We start from the raw sequence: 16,539 nt of genomic DNA, 5'->3' as shown, positions 1-16,539 counted from the left end.
CAGATAGAATTTTTTTATTCTACACTAGTGTTTCTCAACTGCAGGTGACAGTCGAGAAACACAGGTGGGAATAAAAAATAATTAAAAAAAAACAGAAAAAATAGCTAGTGATTTAAGTTCTCTGTGGCCCTCGGAGAGAACAAAGACCATACTTACTCCAGAAGAACTACTTGGAATGTTCTTTGAAAAGGAGTGATCTGTAGTTCATACAATTGTAACCAATTATTAGGATGACCAATATTAAGGAAACATTAAAAACAACCTCTCAGAAATACTTAGGAGTCACATCACTGACCCTCTAAGGGAGAATCTAAAGAGAACAAATACACTACCTACATGCAGTATCTATAATCAATAGGCCATCTCAATATCACAGGGTACCAAGAAGGACATACCTCTACCACTAATACGAAGAAGCACATTGACTGATAAAGACTTTCAATGTGCTGATTCTTTCTTCCTGCCACCAACCCTCGAAAAGCTGGAGCCTCTTATATGAGAGAAAAGGATGAGAATACACAATGACACTAACCCCTAGAGAGGAGAAGATTATTGAATTAAATTTGAATTTTAATGAGTTTTTTAAAAAGAGAGCTGTTTATTAATTATGACAAAATTCTAAATAGTTGTAATCCTACAACTAAAATGACCATTAAATTTTAGGTTGAATAAACTTACCTTAAAAAGAAACAATCACTGTCCTCCCATTGTTCATCGCTTTTCTCGAGCGGGCCCAGTAACGTCTCCATTGTGAAACTTGTTACTGTGTTTGGCATATTGAATACGTCACGGGTAGCTTGCCAGGCTTTGCCATATGGGCGAGATACTCTTGGTAGCTTACTGGACTCTCTGAGGTGGGCGGAGGAATCGAACTCGGGTCGACCATGTTGGATGTGTGCAAGGCAGTTGACCGATCTGCTGTGCTATTGCTCCAGGCCTCAAAAAGAAACATGGAGAGAAATTAAATCATTTCATATTTACTTATAAATGAATAGTGCTTTCATGAAACCTGCTATATTATCATTTTCTGGTAAAATATGCATAACCTTAAAATAAAAATATAATACACTAAATTTTGTATAATTGATATTAGGCATTAAAATTCATAATGTTTTCATGTATATTAAATTGTAGTCTCTTCATACCATAATCAAGCTAGAAAATCATTAAAAATAATTATTTTTCTCATTAGATAGCTTGAATAGCAAATTCTGGAAGTTAGTTAGCTAAAAATTTCAAAGATGGTAACCTCTATTCATGTGTGTATCTGAAAAAATTCCATGAAATTTTAAGCTTTAAAAAAATATTCATTCTAAATAAATTATATTTGAGTTTGCCATAAGGAATAATTTAGTTCCATGAAGGTTAGATTTTTTTTGATCATTTTCAAATGGAATCTTTTATTTAAAGTAAAATCCATCAAACTCATCATAAATATTGAGACTGATGTTTGAGCCCACAAACCTAAATAGCAATCGTGCTATAGTTCTTGAAGACTTGAAATGTACTTTGCATTTCAATGTATTAGCTTACTGTGTCTATAGAATCAAAATAGCTAAAAGAAAAATTTAATATTTTACCTATTATATATTGAATTTTGCAACTGATTATGGAGCTGAAAAAAATCTAAAATACGTATTATGGACACCGTTCAGAAAATTAGATTGAACAGACAGAGATACACACAGAGTACTTTCCTATTGAGGATAAAACATTGATTTACCTGGGCTCATTGTCAAGTGTGAAGTAATTAACAACTGTAAATTAGTAGGTAAACCTATGTTTTATAAACATGAATGAAATTAGGTGGCTTAGATCACTTCTGTTTTTATGTTTGGCAAAATATGATTCCGAAATCATACTATTAAGACCTAAGTGAGCCTCTGCTAATTGTTTAATAGACCTATTATTTATTTATTTATTTTAAGACTTGAATGTTTCCTCCGCTTGGGGCTGAAGAAAGGGTCCAACAGGTAGGACTCTTGCCTTGCATGTGACCACCTCAGATTCTATTGCTAGTGTCTCAAATAGTCCATGCAGCCCAGCAGGAGTGATCCCTGAGTGCTTGGTCAGGAGTACATGACCCTGAGCATTGATGAACTGTGGCTCCAAAACAAAAAAAGCAAAACAAAATGTGTCTTCGTCTTGGGAATCTTATCAGTATCTGTGAGAATGTCTGACCTGAGATTATCTTTCATCAAATGCTTCTGTAATTTTTCTTTTGTAGCTTGTGCTAACATAATTTGTATCTAGGTGATGCCAAAATTCTTTGATATAAATGAAAATGTGAAAATCAAGTCAGTCATCTGGATGGTTTGTGTTAGTGTCACGAGGAAAGAAGCAGAGTCCTGCTTTGGTGAGAGATCAAAGTCCAATCTAAATGGAGAGTAAACAAGTATGTAATTACTTGTTTTTGAAGAATGAGTGTTTTCATAAACATAGTTTAAGTATAAATTGTCCCTTCCATGAAGTTTCTAAGTTTATTTGTCTCTCTCCTAATTCTCCTTCCTGTATGATAAGTACATTAGGCGTTTCATGGTATTGTCCTTACCAAGATTGCAGTACTGAGTCCTTTACATAACTGAGCTATCTGACAACTGAGTCTGGAGAGAAAGAGAGAGAGAGAGAGAGAGAGAGAGAGAGAGAGAGAGAAGAGAACTATTTATTTATTTGCTTGTCCTTTTAGTTATAGTCTTATTTTCTATATAAGAAACTCAGAAATTTAAAAAAAGAATAGCCATCTTAATTCTAAATTCAAATTTTTCCAATCGCATATATAAATAAAATATTAAAACATCATATCCTATTATTAGGAGAGCATACCAATTTGCTTTCCATAACTGAACTTATTTTCATTGCTCAGTTAAGTATGAAGGCCAGGGGCTGGAGTGATAGTACAGTGGGTAGGTCATTTGCCTTGCATACAGCCTACCCAGGTTTGATCCTCAGCATCCCCTATGGTCCTCCAAGTACTGCCAGGAGTAATTCCTGAGTGCAGAATTGACAGGTGTGACACCAAAAGGAAAAAAAAAAATAATGAGGGCTGGAGACAAAACCAACCTGAGTTTGATCTGCAACACCCAGTTATGGTCCCTAAACCCCACCAGGAATGCTCCATGAGCACAGAGTCAGGAGTAATCCCTGAACACCCCAAGGTGTTCATTAGCTAAGAGGATGAAGAACCTCCGGCTCCGGGCACATCTCTTCGATTCCTCTGTTCTTCCTGCATTAACATACGCCTCAGAGACCTGGGCCCTAAGAAAACAGGTGAGAACACTATTTGGGTCTCCCAAAGAGGAATCAAAAGAGCTATGCTTGGAGTATCACGTTTCACTCAAATGAGAGAAAGAATCCGGACCTCCAACCTCCGTCAAAGGTCAAGAATCAGGGACACTCCTTTTGGGTGTTGTGGTTTGCAAAAGAGGCATTGAGTGGCAATCATGTTTGGTCTATAGTCTACTTTCAGCTTGCTTCTTCCATCCTGGGAGGATCCTCCCAACACCCCACACACTCAAAAGGAGAGAGATAACAAAAGGGAATGCCCTGCTGTAGAGGCAGGGTAAAATGGGGGGGATGGGGGTGGGAAGGATACTGGGATCCGTGGTGGTGGAAAATGGGCAGTGGTGGAGGAATGGGCATTTGATCATTGTATAATTGAAACCCGAGCACAAAAATTTGTAAGTCTACAACTTTACCTCATGGTATTTCACTAATAAAAATTAAAAAAAATAAATAAATACATACATACATAAATAAAGAATCAGGGACACTGTCTCCTTTGTCAAGGCGTCGAAAATCAGATGGGCCGGACACCTAATGAGATTTGGAGATGACCTCTGGACTAGGGTCCTTACGCCTGGATTCCATGGGACATCAAAAGACCACTTGGTCGCCCGCCTACAAGATGGTCAGACTTCTTCATCAAGACCCTAAACCATCGGTTTGAGGTTCTCATTTCCTAGAACGAGCAGACGCCATTGGGTACACTAGCACATGACAGGGACGAATGGAGACGTTACTGGGACCTGCTCAAGCAAATCGATGAGTAACGAGATGTCAAGTGATCAAGTGACCACCAGGTGTGCCCCAAAACAAAACAAGTAAACAAAAGTCGAGTAAGAAGGAGTCTCAGAAGTCACAAGCCTAGAACAGTAAAATGAAGTTTCATTAGTAAAAGTGAGTACATGCTTAGTTATTCAAGTCTGTGAAAGGGATCACAGCATCAAGAGTCAAAGACCCTGATAATACCATCACATCCAAATAAAACATGAGATATAAACATCTAATATAGGTCCCATATAGCAGCAAAATCCTGTTAATGGAAGCCTCTATTGAGTAACATTTCAAGGATTAGGTACACTTCAGTCACTAGTATTATTCATATCAGTGTATACAACCTAATGCTTTGCTCTTCAAGTTCCTAGAGGTTTTAAATACTCTTGGTGTGTGAAATTGTGTTATTTTTTTTTCATCACTGACATTTTTTTCCCTTTTGGTACTTCAGCACTGTTCTGAGTAAATAATAGTATTTTTCTTGTCTCATTATATATTTTTAAAATATTGAATTTCCAAATTTGAAACAATATACTAGATAGTGAGGAGCTGAACATATCAATATTTCAATACTTCAGGCATCATTTATGCTAGTGCAGTTATCCAAAGACAAGAGAAAAACAAGTGGGGAAATCCTGCCTAGAAAGTTTTATTCTCTTTAAAATTTAATCATAAAAGGTAGCTGAGTGATATGATATTAATGAGACAATTATGTGAGGAAAAATATACACACACCTCAAAGTTAATACAGTATTTAAAATAAGTTTTCTATAAAGAAGATATGACCTTCAATTTTCTCAAACTAGACTGAGAGAAAGGAGAATTATTGGGGGTGGGGGGACAAAGTTTGTTCATTTATTACTCAGGCTTTTATCATATTTTCTTTTTTTGAGTGATTTACTAATCCCTATTGTGATGGATGTTACAACACCTAGAGAATAATCATAACAAAGTGATCTCAGTTTGGGAATCTGAAAAAGACATGGTTTAAAGGATAAACCACATGATAAAAATAAAATTTATTTATTTATTTAATTGAATCACTGTGAGAACAGTTACAAAGATTTCAGGTTTAAGTCTCGGTTGTACAATGATCAAACACCCATCCCTTCACCAGTGCACATTTTCCACCACCAAGAACCCCAGTATACCTTCCATCCCACCCCTCCCACAAATAAAAATTTTAAGCTGATTTCTATAACATCAATATATTTTTTTTCCTTTGCAAGAACCTAGGGGGAAAATAAACTATTTCAATGAATGGCTGTTTCAACGGGATAAGTCCTGCTTTGGTCTACTTAAAAATACTTATAAAATATCATCAAGAAACTCAAAATAAGTCTATTTTATTTGATCAGCAGCAAAGAATTAAACACTAACAGACTCCTTGCTAACATCATATTCCAAAATTTGTTTGAGTGCTTTTATTCCTTTAGGTGGAATAATGTGTAGTACTTAAAAGCCAGCAAGCCTCTCATTAGCATGAAAATGTTACTCTGTTATTAAATTGAGTAATAATGCTTTCTGGGCACATGGCAGGATAAAACCTGAAGCATATTTAATGGTCTTGTGAGTCAGGTGGGATTTTGTTAGCACAAAGACTAAGAAAGAGATGCTAAGAACAGGGAATCTTTTGAAATGGAAGGACAATTTGCTAACTTGTATAATAGGCAGGGCATGGTCACATAGGAATTTAAAAAAAAAGTATCAGATCTAAAAAATAACAGTCATGAGTCTTGGGATATTCCTAACAAGGAAGTTAGTTATTCAATCCCGTTATTTAATCATTGTATTTAATAAATCAAACTAAATACAACCAGTCAATTTCTGGGTCAGGCTCTCAATGATTATCTTAGTCTATTCTATTGCCATATAATTCACTTCTGTTAGCCTTCTGAAACCAGGTAGGAAGCAATATATTAAGTTGAGTTGGATAACTATTGAGGGCAGGTTGATATAAAGTTCTACCGTTTGGCCATAAACTAATAACCTTTGAAATTCTCTTTAAAACACAAGATTGCTTCTTTTTTTAATTAGGGAATTTTTAAAATTTATTTTATTTTATTTTTATTTTATTGTACTTTGTTATTGAATCACTGTGAGATCAACCCTTAAAAAGTGGTCCATGATCAGGTGACAGTTATTCAGTATTTCAACGACCATCCCTCCATAAGTGTACATTTCCTAGCACCAGTGTCCCCAGGTTACCTTCAATCACCCCACCACCCCTCCACCCCCCAGCTTGCATCTATAGCCAACACATTTCTTCTCTCTCTGACTCTCTGTCTCTCTGTCTTTCTCCCTGTCTCTGTCTTTCTCTTTCTCCTTCTCTAAAAGTAATATTGAGGAGCAAGTCAAAGGTTTGAAAGCATGCACATTTTTCCCTGCAACAATTAAGTTACAAATGCTGGCCGACTTCGACTGTGAGTGTAGAAAGGTCGGAATGCAGCTGAATCTCACGAAGACAATGTTCATGAGAAACGGACTCGTTCCTGACATTCTATTCACTCTCGACAGAATGAATAAACATCTTTGAATACAGCAGTTATGTGTACCTAGGCACAGAGTCCGGTGGCATGGTTATGGGAGCCCCATTTTGTGCTCCTTTCCAGGAGAAGCAGCTATGAGTTCTGGAGGGTGGCTGATGAGGAGATTATCTGGCGCCAGCAGGGAATGGCATCTGGGTGTGACCCCAGGTTACTTCCTCCAATTATACTTTCAGAATGTCATATCATATTACTTTATTTTTGTCACCTAAAATTTATAATTTTAAGTGTATTATATAATTCTTTTATAGCCATCACTTACTAATGGACTATCTCACAGCTGCGTAGTTCATAGTATATGTTTATAGTACATATGATTATTCAAATATTCCATGAACAAATGAATGAATCAGCAATCAATCTGATTACTTTTAGCACAAGGATGACTTTATACTAAATTTAAGGCTTATAAAATTTGGGATAGGCTTATTTAATTTTTCTTTTAAAAAATTTTAAAATTTCATTTGCCCAAAGCATTTTTGAAATCTGCACATCTATTGGAGTTTTTATACTTATTTGCATTGTCCTTGACCTAAAGGTTTGCTAAGAAGATTAAGTTAGCAATTTCCCAAGAAATGTAAACAATATTTTAGAGCAGGTTAAATGTCATAGTATTCACTGCATGTCAATCTAATTCGTGGATCTGTAGGTTATTTACAGATAAACCTTCCATAACAATTGTCACTAATCATGTAGTAGGGTCAAGGACTATCAACTTGTGTTTCAAGAAAAACCTTTCACTGAATTCAGATGGGATGACCTTTTCTCCAGTTGGTGTAAGTTAGAGAAATGTTGATGTGTATATAGATCAACAGATAGATAGATAAAGAAGAAAGAAAGTAAGTAATTATAGTCAACTTCTGTAGACAAGTGGTGTCTAATAGACTCAAGTTTGACATTTTGAGCCTAAATATAAGACTGCATTAATGATGAACCTGGAGGCTAAGGATTTAGTCTAGTGGTAAATCACAACGTTCCCCTGAATAAAGCTCTGGGGTTCAGTTTCCCAAAATAAAAGAACAAAATGAGAATCTTACAATTAAGAAATAATTCTACAATTTTATAGCTCAGAACCAATTTATTTTAAGAAAGGCTTCTCAATTTGGGGGTCAATATAGATACTGTGGGATACACTCTTGGGATATTCCAAGAGGTACACAAGTGTAAATCATGTATATTGGAGACCACAGGAAGGAATTAGGGGGTTAAAGACAGTAGGACAAGGAAGGGGTAGGGACTAAGGAAGGAAACATGGTGGAAAAGGGGCCACCACAAGAAAAGTTTGGGAAACACTGATTTACAGTGTGTCCCATAATATAAAAGCTTTGACAGGAATTGATGCATACTAACTCAGCTCCAGTGACTCCGAAGTTCTAAGATAGGGATAGGAATCTGTGCTTGATAAAACTAAATGCAAAAGGGAATGCCCTGACACAGAGGCAGGGTAGGGTAGGGGGGTTGGGGGGTGGGAGGGATACTGGGACCCGTGGTGGTGGAAAATGGGCACTGGTGGAGGGATGGATGTTTGATCATTGTATAATTGAAACCCAAGCACAAAAATTTGTAAGTCTACAACTGTACCTCATGGTGTTTCACTAATAAAAATAAAAAAAAACTAAATGCTGAAGCCTGAAAACTATTAGCTTGGTACAATGACCCACAATGCACTCCAGTTAAGTTCTATTTGTACTTCACTGAAGAATAAGTACAAATAAAAAGACAACAACTTGTCTAACACAAAAATATAACTGTAATTCAGTTTCCATTTTTTTATGTTTGCAAGTATTTTATACTATTAAATATAAAATATGTTTTATATTAAACAGTACCAACATATATAATATCTAATATAAAAGTGAAAATAGGTACTAAGTAAAAATGAAATGTATCTGTGCTAACATAATTTTTGCTTATGGATTAAATCTTTTTCAAAAAGTTGAGACCTTGCATCAAGAGAATATTAAGTGTTCAAAGGGGGAATACCCTGCCACAGAGGCAGGATGGGACGGGGGAGGGGGGGATGAGGGTGGGGGGGATGCTGGGACCCATGGGGATGGATGACGGGCACTGGTGGAGGGATGGGCACTTGATCATTGTATAACTGAAACCCAAGCACAAAATTTGTAAGCCTATAACTGTACCTCATGGTTTTTCACTAATAAAAAAAAGAAAAAAAAAGAAATGTGCATCTTGGGGCTGGAGAGATAGCACAGCGGGTAGGGCGTTTGCCTTGCACACGGCCTACCAGGGTTCGATCCCCAACATCCCAAAAAAAAAAAGAGAATATTAAGTGTTCAGTCAGTCTTTATTATTAAAAACATTCATAGCTGTACACAGATCTTTCAAATTGGTTCTGTTTTCATCAAAAGTTTCTCCAGTAATTATGTCAAAAACTTATTTACCAAGGATGATTAGTATTTGTAGCTTTGTCTTTAAAACTAAACTAGGAACTATTCAATGAGTACATCTTAAGTGTGTTATTTTGAGGAACAGAGACTGAAAATTTTTTTAAAAGGCATGCTATTGAGGGGAATAATATCTATTATCAACCACAACAGTCAGATAGTTGAGTAGCAATAGAAGTAGACAAAGGTGTCTTTCCTCTACCTAAAATGTCTAGGAACAATTAATTTGGGGAACATGAAGAGATTTGGAATTTGAAAGTAGGTAGAGCAAGCAAGCATATGAGCATCATATTCAAGATGCAGAGAATATAATGACACAGTGAAAGAGAATCCTATTTTCCATAACTGGGTGAAATTTATTTCAACTGTTTCTAGCTAAAGTGTTTCTGGATTTAGAGTCTAGGAAAATATCTCCTGAGAGCCTACTGAGTATGCTTTTCCCTTTGTTATTTTTTTTTCTTGTGTCTGTATGTGTTGTACTTGTCTTAAATTTAAGGAAAATAAATCAATAAAAAGGGAACTGTAATTAAATTAAGAAGAGTGAGTACCAAACTGCACAGTTCCTCACATAAAACCAAAACAAGATTTGGTTTTGATCTTAGAGTAATCAGATGCCTCACTTTTCAAGAAATTTCCTTGACCCATGCTCACTTTAAAAACAAACAAACAAATAAACAAAACACAATGAAACAATCTTAACAAAATTAAGGGGGAGGAAGTGGGTAGAAATAACAATTGCATCACTTTTTCCAAGTGTGGGAAAATAAATAGACTCTTCTCTGGTCAAAATGTATATTTGCTTGCACTGAACTGTGGTAGAAAGAGCCAGGAGACAGTCAGTATGCTGAAATTGAGTGCAAAAAGTAGAAGTGGACAGGTTTTAGCCCCTTTAAATATCTATTATTTGTAAAAGTTAAATTTCTATTATTTTTATTTATTCCTGTCAACCATATTAATGTTAAAAATTTGACTTGTTTTTCGGTCATTTTAAGGTGCACAATCTACACAGACCTTGATTTCTTTATAATGTATTATGCTTGGGTAATATATTACTGTAGATTAGTTTTCCTTAGTGTTTATCCAAATATAGCAATATAAATGTTACTATTGATTTTATTGTGTTCATTTCAAGATTAAGTAATAATAATATAAAACCACAACATTTCTTGAATAGTTAGTTTTTTATGACTTTGTATTTTTTATTTGATCACTTTACCACCCTGCATAATTTGATTTTAAAAGTTCCAAACAGGCCACTCCCGAATAAAGAATTGTTATAAGACAGGGACCTTCTTATATTCAGGATTTTCTCTTTTACTCTCTCTCTTTCTGTAACATTCAAGATAATAAAACAAAACTCTGGCAGTAGTTTTAAAACTTAATCTGTAAGAAGGATAATCCAAAAAATAAATATAGTGTAAACTATTCAAACTCCAAAGAAACAAAAATAAACCACAGACAGTATATTGTCCTCAATCTTTCTCTTTAAACTCTCAAATATTTTCTAGTGAACAAATTGCAAGCCAGGGAGTCTCAAGTTCCTTTATTAGCAACTGATAATTTATCATGAAGATGCAGTTGGTTTCTGGTTGTTTCTGAACCAACATTTTATAGGTGCAAAATCAGATGAACTATGTTTATAAGGTTTTGACCCAAATATTCCCTTCCAAGTTTTGCCAAAACATTGCATATGCTTGGGTCTTTAAAATCATTTGGTTAATTGGATCCGAGCAATATTATTACAGATGACAGGGGACTCACTTTGTTCATGATGAAGCAGTTTGGATCCCTGGCACCAAATATAAAAGTCTGAGTCCTGCCATGAGCACAGAATCAGGAGTAATCCATGAGCAACACTAACTGTTGTCCCCAAACAAAAGCAAACAAAATTTTAGCTAAATTAATTAGCAAAGATTAAGTGCAGTGACACTGAAATCTGATCAAAATATTACACACGGAACTCTGAGTGTGCATATATGCGAATCCTTCTCTCTCTGTCTGTAGCACTGTCCTCTCATTGTTCATCGATTTGCTCCAGTGGACACCAGTAATGTCTCCATTGTGAAACTTGTTGTTACTGTTTTTGGTGTATTGAGTATGTCACGGGGAGCTTGCCAGGCTCTGCTGTGCAGGCGGAAAAGTCTTGGTAGCTTGCCGGGCTCTCTGAGAGAGACGGAGGAACCAAACCCAGGCCAGCCACGTGCAAGGCAAATGCCCTACCCACTGTGCTATCACTCCAGTCCCTCTTCTCTCTCAATATAGGTTTATTCTCTATCATACTTATGCAATTTCAAATTGAGAAGTTCATGCTATTAGCTCATGAATTTCATCTATATGCTAAATTTTGTGACCAACATTTCCTCAAAAGCACCATCAGTCCAAGTTTCTGTCAGTTATTACCTACCTTAAAAGAATGCTCCAGTTTTAAATCTCTTTGCCAATGATTATCATTAAGATTCACAAACTCGAGCTATTTTGTCTGGGGGCCACATCAAGTAGCTCCAGGGACTACTCCCAGTGCAGTGCTAGGGTGACCATGTGGGCCTGGGATTATCATGAGGGGCAGAGAATCAAACCCGAGACTCCCACATGCAGAGAATGTCCTGAGTCCTCTGAGCAATCTCTGTGGTTCAAAACAGCCACATTCAAACTTTTTTTCTTTAGACTCTGTGGTTTACAATGCTATTAATAATGGCTTCCAATGCACGTAATTCCAATACCACAGCTATCAACAGTGTGTGCCTCCCTCTTCCAAGGATCCCAAAACCCCACCCTCCCCCACAACTGAATTACGTAAGTTCTCCCATAATGATGTCTCTGGACCTTTATTGATACTTGTGTATTTTAATTCCCACATAGAAGAGAGATCATTCAGTGTCTCCCTTTCATTCCGAGTGATTTCACTCAGCATGCTATCCTCTAGTTCTATCCATGTTGCTGCAAATTGCATGATTTTATTCTTTCTTAAAGCTGCATAGTATTCCATTGTGTACATATTAAACAACTTCTTGATCCATTTTTCTGTAGTCAACTTCAACATTTTTAAGAAAGTAATGTCTAGCACACAAATTTTTTGGACAATTGCTAAAACCTTCAAAAGTTGTTCCCACCACATTTTCTTCATATTTTGGCCATTATACTTTAATCCATATTATCTCAGATTCATCCAATGGGAGACATGAAGTATATATGTTTTAATAGAAATTTTTGGTAGAGTTTTAAGTATTTTTTAGACTAAAAACTTTATACAGCTGAATTTACTTTAAAATATCCAGTGATAGAGATTGAGAATTTACAGTGGCATTTTAGATATTTTTACACTAAATAACCTCTGTATACAAAAATAAAATACTTACTTTGCAATATTTTGTATTCACATATTGTGGCTAAATACATAGACTTGCTTTATTTTTATTTATTTGTGTTTTTAATTTTTATTAGTGAAACCATGAGGTACAGTTGTAGACTTACAGATTTTTGTGCTTGGGTTTCAATTATACAATGATCAAATACCCATCCCTCCACCAGTGCCCATTATCCACCACCACGGATCCCAGTATCCCTCCCACCCCCATCTCCCATCCCACTAATTTACTTTAAATATAAATTTTTTCTAAATAATAAAACCCTTGGATACTGAGTATTATTACTCCTCTTAGACTAACATACTAGGATGAGATATTTGTTATAGGACTTCAATAAACTATGACAGAACAAAATTTACACAATCCAAGTCTAGGAAGATGATTGTAAATACATGATTTGATTACGCTCTCTGTCACACTGTCACTGTCCTCCCGTTGTTCCATTTGCTAGAGCGGACCCAGTAACGTCTCCACTGTGACACTTGTTACTGTGTTTGGCGTATTGAATACATCACGGGTAGCTTGCCAGGCTTTGCCGTGTGGACGAGATACTCTCGGTAGCTTGCCGGGATCTCCCAGAGGGGCGGAGGAATTGAACCTGGGTAGGCCAGGTCAGCAGCGTGCAAAGCAAACACCCTACCCGCTGTACTATCGCTCCGATCCTTGATGACGATATAAAAAGTAAATTCCTATTATATAAAGAACAAAACTGAGCAAAGACTGGATCATAGATTAGCACTCTATTCATGAAGACACATTATAAGAATCTAAGGCGCTTTGGGAAAACCACTTCCTTTGTTTTCTTTTTTTATAGAATGAATTAATTAGTTGCTTGCTTGCTTTCCATGTCATGTTATAATGCATAAATCTGGTCTAAAGGTGTCATGTCTTGTGAATATAAATATAGCTGGGAAAGTTAACAGGAAAACAAAAATCTATTCCAAGGTTCACTATTATCTGGCTCTAGTTCTCATTTCTTACTAAACCAGAAACTAATGCCCTCCTGTTGGTTCTGAGATATTACAAACCACAAGTGAGAACAAGTAAATGACAAGTCATGGCACAGACAGTGGGTCCACAGGTAGGGAACAGGGTTAGTAGAGGAACATGATTGGAGAAAAGTTGAGAAATACTGGTCTAGACCACTCAGGAAATTTTTAATGGTGTTTTTAGGTAATTAATGTAGGACCAGATTTTGAAAAATAAAAAATATATACTTGTATGTAAGTAGATGAGTAGAGAACATGAATTCAACAATAAAAATTAAATATTCTTTATTGACATATATTTAAATGACAATTCTACTTTTCCTAATATGTAATAATGTTTAAGAATAGTTTAATAAATTCAATAGATCTATCAAAATTAATTGCACTAGAATCCTATGGCAACATTTGGGTCACTTGTTTTCCTACTAACATTAATATGTGAAGAACTGCATGAGATAGTGCTGTGAATATTTTTATTAAGAACTTTGAGGGATTAGTTAAGATAGGGCTGGAGCAATGGCACAGTGGGTAGGACATTTGCCTTGCAATGCAGCAGACCCAGGTTCGATTCCTCCATCCCCCTCAGATTGCCCAACAAGCTATCTAGAGCATCCCGCCCACATGACAGAGCCTGGCAACCTCCTTGTTGCATATTCAATATGCCAAGAACAATAACAACAAGTCTCACAATGGAGATGTTACTGGTGTCCATTTGAGCTAGTTAAGATAAATTCAGTGGAATGGCTGGCAGTGATTAGAATATTGTAACTTTTCCCCCAAAAGTGATATCCTACCACTAAGGCTGCCAAGGTGTTTGGTTCCCTGCTCCCTTGTTAATATCAATGAACAGTATTTAAAATAAATAAAGGTGAATTAAATCTGTTATCTAAAACTGATTTCTTCCACTCACAGGAAATTACATGGAACATTTTTCAGGTAAGGCTAGTTCTAGATAAGAAAAACTTAAAAGCAGACATTATTACAAGCTGGGGAGAACCAGATCCTTGGAGCAGAGATATTTTAATGTAGGGAAGAGAGAATATAAGGACTTGATTTGGGTTGAATTAAGAAGATGATAGGAAATCAACATGGCAAGTCAACACCAACAAAGGCTTTTTTTCCTTTTGGCTAAAGAAAATTTCTCTTATCAACCCCCCCCCCCCAAAAAAGAAAGAAAATTTCTCTTGTCATTAGCTACTAAAATCTGTATTAGAAAAAACCCTGCTTTCCTAGAAGTTCCCTCCCTTCAAATATCAATGTCAATAAATCAAATATCAATGATGGTTTAATGGAGAGGCAGCAGATACATAGACACGTAGTTAAATAGATGGTACTTATGTACCTGTGTATCCTCTAGTTCTCTATCTTAAGAGAATACTCTGTCTCTTTCTCTATCTCTATATATATATAGACACACACACATATATATGTGTATATTATATATGTATATTTGTGTATATTATATATGTATATATGTATATGTGTATATTATATATGTATATTTGGCCACACCTGGTGCAGCTCAAGGCTTACTCCCATACTCCCTTGTACTCAGGAATCATTTCTGGAGGAACTTAAAGCAGGGAGATATGCAGTGCTGGGAACAAAACATCCCGGTTGACCTCATGCAAGGCAAGCTCCTTACTACTGTACTAGCTCTCTGGCGCTGACCCACTCTTATTTATTTTTCTATTTACAAGACTTGTGTTCCCATTTTGTATATTAAAAAATGTCAAGGCTATGCCCCTTTCTCTAAGAATTCTTAGGGGATTGTCAACTAATCTTTTCTTTTTCTGGCCCTTTGTCTCTGTGTCTGCAATTTCTGTCAAAGTTCTGTGCCATTTCACCTAAAAATGATACAAAAATTGCTTCACAGAAAGTGTAATGTAAAAGATGAAATAAAATACAATTGAAAATAGGAAATAGGCTGATGTTATTATCACTGACCCAAATATTAACTCAATAATCTTCACTATGCTTTTTCCACTATTATTTTCATATAGGTACATATATATACATTTATATGCTATATAGATATCCTACACTAAGATAAGTGTTGAAGGATATTTAATAGTAGAGGACTGGGCCCGCTCAAGCAAATCGATGAGTAACGGGAGGACAGTGACAGTGACAATGACAGTGACAGAGGTTTGGAGAAAATGGCATTTTAGCCAGAAATGTGTCTCATACATGAGGTTACAGCATGATGAGAAAGTCAAGGATCTGTAGATTGTGGCATAGATGAAGCTAGAAAACCAGCAAGGAGGGAAGGTGAAAACATAATGTGCACCATGCCAAGCATTTAGAAAGCATTTTGAGAGTGATAAGGAAGGGTATGACAGAGTTATATAAATGCACTCTATAGGTAGTGTGGCTGCCACTGGAATCCAGCCAGAAATAAGGTGGCTGATAAGGGAAATAATTGCCATAGTCTAAGCAAGAGTTAATAAAACCACGAACTGCAACAAAAAGTGGAGACACAAATAACAGCTTTAGAGGTATTTTCGCAAGAAAATGTGGACCTTAATCCTGTTATAAGGGAATATGAAGTATTATCTTAAAAATCTGTTTAAAATTTAGAACCAGTGCTTCAGGAAAAAAAGTTAGAAATTTGTTCCTCGTGTAAAATAGGTTTTTCTAGCTAAAACCATTCAGGAAAAAATGATTAAGAAAGCAGGCTCATCGTGTTTAGTTGTCTATTGAGATATATAATGATGCGTGAGAAAAATCAAACTAATTTATTCTGCCTTTTTTTTTAAAGTTTGTATCCTGTAAACTGAATCCAGATCTAACAATTTCAGGCTATTATGTAAGAGGAAAAGCATAAAAGCGTTTTGCCAAAGCCACCCAAACTATACATCTTTTGGGAGATCTACCACTAAGTAAGCCAGAGAGAGCAAATCCAAGAGCAATGCTTTTAAGAAGATGAGAGACTAGATCAAACACTTGGGGTTGAGGTTAGTGCTGTCAGCTCCTTCAAATACTTGACTCACATCAGAAAGATCTATAGTATAGACGGGAAGGCAAAACCAGGTTCTAAATTTGGAATCATCAGAGGAAATTATTATAGTTCTGTGATTAATTTATGCAAAAGTGGAATCATACCAACTCATAACATGGGATGGACTGAGTCCCTGTGTAAGTTTAAAAGTTTGTAATATGCATGTTATCAGATTCCCTC

The sequence above is a fragment of the Sorex fumeus genome, unplaced genomic scaffold (assembly GCF_029834395.1).
Source record: "Sorex fumeus unplaced genomic scaffold, SorFum_2.1 ptg000002l, whole genome shotgun sequence".
Classification (NCBI taxonomy): domain Eukaryota; kingdom Metazoa; phylum Chordata; class Mammalia; order Eulipotyphla; family Soricidae; genus Sorex; species Sorex fumeus.
The sequence above is the reverse complement of the archived record's forward strand: the minus strand, read 5'-3'. Positions refer to the sequence as shown.